Source organism: Lepidochelys olivacea, assembly GCF_965140295.1.
Source record: "Lepidochelys olivacea isolate rLepOli2 genome assembly, chromosome: 4".
Taxonomy (NCBI): Eukaryota; Metazoa; Chordata; order Testudines; family Cheloniidae; genus Lepidochelys; species Lepidochelys olivacea.
Window position 1 is genome coordinate 149,234,011 of NC_140414.1, and position 7,699 is coordinate 149,241,709.

Here is a 7,699-nt window from a genome sequence, read left to right on the forward strand (position 1 = left end):
GTTCTTAAGTATCTAGGTGGTGGGATAAGGGTATATAATCATTGCAGATCCCTAGAGGGCAGTGTGACGAAGTGGGACTGTTCTTAATGTTTCCTCTGAATAGTGTGGGGGTGCCTCAGTTTCCCCTAGGCAGTTCTTAAGTATCTAGGGGGTGGGGTAAGGGTGTATGATCATTGCAGAGCCCTAGAGGGCAGGTGTGTGCAGGGGTCTGGACACAGAGAATGGCTGACACCCTGTTTCCTGGCCACTGATGGCCTGGGCCCTTCCCCCCTGCAAGGTGAGAGCTAAAGGGTTGGAGAACGAAGGAATCAGGTGCCCTCCTGGCCCGGGAAAGGGACAAAGCCCAGAGGAGGAGGGGCTGGAGGGAGTTTCAGTTTGGGGCTGGCTGGGACATGGAGTGAAGTGCAGACGTGGTTGTCTGGCTCACGGCCCCCCAAAATGGACCCAGCTGAGGGGTCCCGTTCTCTGCACCTGCAAGCTCTGTTTTAGACCATGTTCCTGTCGTCTAATAAACCTTCTGTTTTCCTGGCTGGCTGAGAGTCCCGTCTGACTGCGGAGTTGAGGGGCAGGACCCTCTGGCTTCCCCAGGACCCCGCCTGAGCGGACTCGCTGGGGGAAGCGCACGGAGGGGCAGAGGATGCTGAATGCTCCGAGGTCAGACCCAGGAAGGTGGAAGCTGTGTGAGCTGTGTGTCCTGAAGACAGTCTGCTCACAGAAAGGCGACTACCCCAGAGTCCTGACTGGCTTCATGGGGAGCAGTTCCAGAGCATCGCCCGGGGACTCCGTGACAGGCAGGTGTGTGCAGACCATGTTCCTGTCATCTAATAAACCTCTAATAAACCGTTCTGATGAAGTGAGCTGTAGCTCACGAAAGCTCATGCTCAAATAAATTGGTTAGTCACTAAGGTGCCACAAGTCCTCCTTTTCTTTTTGCGAATACAGACTAACACGGCTGTTACTCTGAAACCTGTTAATAAACCTCTGTTATACTGGCTGGCTGAGAGTCCCGTCTGCCTGCAGAGTTGGGGGGCAGGACCCTCTGGCTTCCCCAGGACCCCGCCTGGGCGGACTGGCTGTGGGAAGCGCCCGGAGGGGCAGAGGATGCTGAATGCTCCAAGGTCAGACCCAGGAAGGTGGAGTCGGGGGAGCTGTGTGTCCTGCAGACAGGCTGCTCCCCGAGAGGAGACTTCCCCAGAGTCCTGCCTGGCTTCGTGGGGAGCCGTTCCAGAGCATCGCCCGGGGACCCCGAGGCTGCGAGCTGGCTGGGCCAGTGCAGCTCACAGGGGGTGGGGGGCAGGCAGAATGGTATGGACCACCCCAGCCCCTGGCAGCAGGCTGGGCTGCACTGGGAGTAGTGGGTGTGCGGGGCGGGGCAGTTGCCCTGCGACCCCCAGGCCAGCCGGGCAGCTCCCCGGACAGACGCCGTGTGTCGGAGCCGCAGGCCGCCGGGAGACGTTCCAGCTTGTTAGGATCGGTTAGTGCTGAGCGAGCCCCGGAGGCCCCAGCCTGGTGCCAGGCCCAGTCCCAAGCAGGGCGCCACGGCCCATGCCAAGGAGCCCCCTGGCACTTGGCAGGCCCGGATGCCTGCCCCCCTCCTTGGCCCCAAGCGGGCAGGGTGGACGGTGGCTGCGGTCCTGGCACAGGCCCCGTGGTGAGGGCCGCTCCACTGACCGTGCTGCCCAAGGCCCCGCTGGGCTGCTCTGGGGGCTCGTGCTGGTCCCTGCTGCTGGCCCCATAGGCCCGGGCCGGGGGTGCTCCACCCCTCCCCCCACAGCTTGCCCAGTGGGACCTCTGCCCCCTCAATGCAGGCCTTCGCCCAAACACACTCCCCGCAGCTGTGGGGAGAAGGGCGAAGAGGCAGGGGCCACCTCTGGGTGTGCCCACCGAGCAGGGGATGCCCCTCCCCACCGCACCTGGGCCCCCAATACCTGCTCAGAGTGGGCTCCAAGCATGGCATCATGAGTGCAGAGCATGCCTGCTGAGATGTCTCTGGCACTGTGTCCCGGGGTCCCCGGGCGATGCTCTGGAACTGCTCCCCATGAAGCCAGGCAGGACTCTGGGGGAGTCTCCTTTCTGTGAGCAGCCTGTCTGCAGGACACAAAGCTTCCACCTTCCTGGGTCTGAACTCGGAGCATTCAGCATCCTCTGCCCCTCCGTGCGCTTCCCACAGCGAGTCCGCCCAGGCAGGGTCCTGTGGGGGCCAGAGGGTCCTGCCCCCCAACTCCGCAGTCAGACGGGACTCTCAGCCAGCCAGGAACACAGAGGTTTATTAGACGACAGGAACATGGTCTAACACAGAGCTTGTAGGTGCAGAGAACAGGACCCCTCAGCTGGGTCCATTTTGGGGGGCAGTGAGCCAGACAACCCCGTCTCCACTTCACTCCATGTCCCAGCCAGACCCAAACTGAAACTCCCTCCAGCCCCTCCTCCTCTGGGCTTTGTCCCTTTCCCGGGCCAGGAGGGCACCGGATTCCTTTGTTCTCCAACCCTTTAGCTCTCACCTTGCAGGAAGTTGCCAGGAAACAGGGTGTCGGCCATTCTCTGTGTCCAGACCCCTGCACTCACCTGCCCTCTAGGGCTCTGCAACGATCATACACCCTTATCCCACCCCCTAGATACTTAAGAACTGCCTAGGGGAAACTGAGGCACCCCACACTATTCAGAGGAAACCTTAAGAGTCCCGCTTTATCACACCTCCCTACCCAGCAATACCTCCTCCCCTCCCCTCCCTTCCCTTCCCCCACCCTCCTGTGCCCGCAATAGCTCTCCTGTCCCACCCCCTTCTCTGGCCTCTCCCCTCTCCACACAGCAAAACCTCCCCCCTCCCCTCCCCTCCCGGCAAACCTCCCCCTCCCCTGCCCCCCAGCAATACCTCCCCTCCGCCCCCCGGGGTGGCCTGGCGAGCTGTGAAGTCATGGGCCATGCCCAGCTGGCTTCCAGGCGCTGGCCCCCCAGGCCGCCCCCCCAGGTGCAGCAGACACAAGGGGAGAGAGGCAGACGCTCAGGCCCCACGCCGCAATATTGAATGACATTAACCCACCGACTAGTCCCCCTCCAGCAGCATGAAACCAGCCCTTCTCTGGGGCAGCCCCTGCGCGGCGTGTGGGGTGACCCACCTGTCAGGGCCGTGGGGCAGTGCACCACTGCAAGCCCGTGGGAATGTGGGGCAGCGCCTGTGCCCGCCCCCCTGGCTGCCCGCCCCCCTGGCTGCCTGCCCCCCTGGCTCCTCGCCCACCCGCCTTGGCGTGGCCGGAGCAGCTGAACTGCGTGCTGGGACCCCGTCTCCTCGCCCTGCTGAGCTGGGCACAGCGTGGGGCCCCAGCCCCTGATGGGCACCGGCTGGGCACGGGCCTCTGGCTCGAGGGCCCCAGGGCCCGCTTAGTCCGCTGGGTGAGGGCAGTGAAGCGGAACGGGCTCTGCCCCTCGCCCCCTGCGCCCTTGGGGGGCCTCTTCATGAAGTGCCCTTCGCGCTGGGTCCGGTGGGTGCGTGGCCCCGTCTGCGCCCGCCCCTTGCGGGTGAAGCCCAGGTACCAGCCCCGGTGCCAGGCCGACATGAAGGCCGTGTAGTTGTTCTCCAGGACTTCTTCCACGAAGACGCAGCCCCGGCTCTGCCCGTCCAGCTGCGGGGAAGAGAGAGACTGAGGCAGGCAGGTGGGGGGCTGTGCTGGACACAGGCAGGTGGGGGGCCGGGGGGACACTGGCAGGCATGGGGGGCCATGAGGATGCAGAAGAGCAGGGGGTGTGAGATGCAGGTGAGGGGGGAGGGTGTAGTGGGGCAGCTGCCCCACTCCTGGAGAACAGGGGTTAAAAGCAGCCAAGCCAGGCTAACTGGGGAAGCAGCCCCAGCTGGGGCCATGCCAGGCTGGACCCTACAGAAGAGCTGCAGGGCCAGAAGACATCTCCAGCCCTGGAGGGAGAGGGCCTGGCTGCTGGGAGCACAGGGCACCCGAGGCTGAGCAGGGCTGGGGAAGGCCAAGAGTAGCTGGGGAGCTCCAGCCTGGCAACTCCCCAGGCTGAGGCCTTGGGGCTGGAGAGGGGCAGACCGGGGACAGGCAGAGGCAGCTGGTCCAAGCCCCTTGCCCGCAATGAGTGGCCATTACAGACTGCAGTCTGCCCCAGTGAGCGGGGGCTAGATGGCGACTGGCAGGAGTCACAGAGGCAAAGTGGGTTTAGAGGGTTGGGGGCTCCCCTGGGAGGGGAGACCCAGAGTGTGGGGGTACTGCTGGGGCAGAGCCCCTAGGGGAAAGGGCACCGGGGTCCGGGAGGGACGCGGGGCCAGCGGCAGGCGAGACACCGGCCTGCAGAGGGCGCTCCAGGCTGGACAAGAGCTAATTCCTTGATGACCAGCAGGAGGTGCCGTGCCAGGCCAGTGAGTCGTCCCTTCGCTACCGGGGGGTTGCAGGTAGGTGGGGGCCGGCGGGACACAGGTGAGCAGGGGTGTGAGATGCAGGTGGGACGGGGAATTCAGGACACAGGTGGAGGGCAGGGGGCGCAGGCTGGGGTGCTGTGGGCAATGGGGGAGGCTATGGGGGTGCAGGCAGGTGAGGGGTGCATGGGAGGCTGGGTGGTGCAGGGGGTGCAGGCGGGGTGTGACGAAGTGGGACTGTTCTTAATGTTTCCTCTGAATAGTGTGGGGGTGCCTCAGTTTCCCCTAGGCAGTTCTTAAGTCTCTAGGGGGTGGAGTAAGGGTGTATGATCATTGCAGAGCCCTAGAGGGCAGGTGTGTGCAGGGGTCTGGACACAGAGAATGGCTGACACCCTGTTTCCTGGCCACTGATGGCCTGGCCCTTCCCCCCTGCAAGGTGAGAGCTAAAGGGTTGGAGAACAAAGGAATCAGGTGACCACCTGGCCCAAAGGAACAAAGCCCAGAGGAGGGGGGGGCTGGAGGGAGTTTCAGTTTGGGGCTGGCTGGGACATGGAGTGAGGGGCAGACGTGGTTGTCTGGCTCACTGCCCCCCAAAATGGTCCCAGCTGAGGGGTCCGGTTCTCTGCACCTACAGGCTCTGTGTTAGACCATGTTCCTGTCGTCTAATAAACCTTCTGTGTTACTGGCTGGCTGAGAGTCACGTCTGACTGCGGAGTTGGGGGGCAGGACCCTCTGGCTTCCCCAGAACCCCGCCTGGGCAGACTCGCTGTGGGAAGCACACGGACGGGCAGAGGATGCTGAATGCTCCGAGGTCAGACCCAGGAAGGTGGAAGCCGGGTGAGCTGTGTGTCCTGCAGACAGGCTGCTCCCAGAGAGGAGACTTCCCCAGAGTCCTGACTGGTTTCATGGGGAGCAGTTTCAGAGCATCGCCCGGGGACTCCGTGACACGGCGGTGCTGTGGGCGATGGGGGAGGCTATGGGTGGGCAGGGGTGATGTGGGCTTTGGGGGCAGCTACGGGGGTGCAAGCGGGTGAGGGGTGCATCGGAGGCTGGGGGGCGCAGGTGGGCAGGGGGCACAGGCGGGGGTGCTGTGGGCGATGGGGGAGGCTACGGGGGTGCAGGCGGGTGAGGGGTGCGTGGGAGGCTGGGGGGCTCAGGAGGGTGGGGAGCTGGGGGGGCGTGGGCAGGGGAACACTAGCACCCACGTCACTGTCAGGCCGCATGGAGCCCTGGTCACAGCACATGGCGCAAGCAGGGCCCAGCCTAGGCCTGGCAGGTGGCTTGGTCACTGTGACCCCCCGGGGGAGGCTGCTGGACCGAGCCAGCCCAACCCCTCGCCCAGCCGGCTCTGGGGAGGGGCCGGGGCCCTTGCTAGCTGCCCCTTCACCTGGGCAGGGGTTGGGGGTGTCCCCAGGTGGCTCAGGGGTGCAGGGCCTGGCCCCCGCTGCTGGGCTCTCTGGGAGGAGCAGGAAGGGACTGGGGGAGCCCTGGAGGGACAGGGCAGCATTGTGCCCCCCGAAGAGGGCACGCCTGGCACAAGCCAGTCCCATACCTTGCCCAGCACCTTCCCCCTCCTGTCCATGCAGACGTAGTAGCCCGTCTCCTTGCCCTTGATGCGAACGTGGCTCCCAAAGGTGTCGCTCTCCATGGCCAGCAGCGCTGCAAGGAGCCAGGCGCAGTAGTTAGGAGTGGCCGTGACAGGGGGGAGGACATGGCAGGTGGGGGGAGCAGAGATGAAGGAGCCTGGAGCATCCCAGCCTGGCACAAAACCGGGGCTAGGATTGTGGAGGGGCTGTGGGTCGGGAGTGAGGGGCACCGGCAGAGCTGGGGGGAGCCGGCTGCCTGCTCACGGGGCCCCGTTACTCTGTGCTTGCTCCTGCAGGGCAGGTCTCTGGGTGCCAGGGTCCTGCTGAGCCCTGATGCAGTTCCCTGGGGCTCGGGTTGCTGCGGGACATGGGCAGCGTGTCCCAGGCCGGAAGGTCATGCAGCTCCCTGCTGGCATGCGGGCTGCGTGGCTGGGATACTTGGCATTCCTGGGCCCCTGCCAGGACGGCCTGGGACGCCGGTGGGGCCGGCTGGCTTGCAGGATAAGGAGCCGCGTTATCAGGTGTTTACTAGGCAATTGGTGGGCGCACAGTGCAGACGGGCACGGGCACGGCCCCGAGCGGGAGGGCACAGCTGGAATCTGCCTCCTGCCTCCAGAGCGACACCTTCCCGCTGCCTGCCCGGGCGGGTGGGGAGGATCACTCAGGGGAATGGGCCTGGGGCGGGTTTGCTGGCACCCCTGGGCTGGGGCGAGGGTGGCTGTGGAACTGGGAGTCCCCAGCCAAGGGGCCCCTCCTGAGCAGCCTCCAACGTGGGGCAGAGCCGGGCTCCCCTGCCCCCGGGGAGCTCTGGGGGCAGGACACGTGGCTGCAGCCCCCTACCACCGTCTGCCCGGCCAGCCCCCCGAGGTCTTCCCAGGCCCACACCATATTTGTTGCCGTCCTCGCCGTTGGCACGGACCCTCTTGCCGAGGACCTGCAGGTGCCCAGTGCTGGAGCGGCTGTACAGCTGGTAGACGCGGACGTGCCGGCGGCTCACCTCGTCCAGGTGCCGTGTGTGGCTCTCCACGTAGAGGCGGAAGTCGGCCGTTGGCTGGTGAGACTCCTGCAGGGAAAGGCAGGCCTGGCTCCCCACTGCGGCTCTGGGGGTCAGGCCCCTCTGGCGTGCCGAGCCCCGCGCAGCACAAGGAGACAAGGGGCAGATGCTGGCCAGGCCCATAGCCCGTCTGCCCAGGGAGCCACAGAAGGGCCCTCCCAGCCAGGGACCTGCCCAGCCCCCCAACCCTCCCCCCAGGCCCCAAACAGGTCTCTGTCCCCTCGCCCCAGGCGGTCTCTCTACCCAGGCCCCTGCCCGAATGGGGTGTAGGGATGTTGCCCCGTCCGTCCCTGAGCAGGCCCATTGGCACATGCTCCATTTCCTGCCCCTCCTGCAGGGACATGCTGCAGACTGACACCACTCGGGATGCTAGGCCTGGAGAGCGCTCCTCTGGGACCCTGGGTTGGGGACCGGGACGCTGTCCCAGCCGGGCCCAGGAATTGTCCGACTCCAGCCGCTTCCCTGGCATTGCCACCCAGCCATTCTGCTCTGGAGAATGCAGCAGCCCAATCCGGGAGGTCTCCCGTTCGCCTGGCACGGTCAAGGCGGCCCAGCGTCCACTCGCCAAGTGCCGGGGTCTGTCTCTGCTGGCCCCAGGGGTTACAGCTGAGGGATTGGCAGTGACTCCAGAGTAACAGCTGCCAGACACTTCCCATGGCAAGACCCTGTTCTCAGTGGCCAAATTTTACACAT

General features: G+C 65.2%; 1 pseudogene across 1 annotated transcript; it reads right to left on the reverse strand.

Annotated features, from left to right (window-relative positions):
• Positions 1–3,119: 3,119 nt before the first annotated feature.
• Positions 3,120–7,475, reverse strand: LOC311519354 (annotated as a pseudogene). The gene is made up of 4 exons: positions 6,838–7,475; positions 5,919–6,025; positions 3,236–3,620; positions 3,120–3,203 (listed from the first exon to the last, which is right to left on the reverse strand). The product of its transcript is annotated as an uncharacterized misc_RNA (transcript).
• Positions 7,476–7,699: the final 224 nt, after the last annotated feature.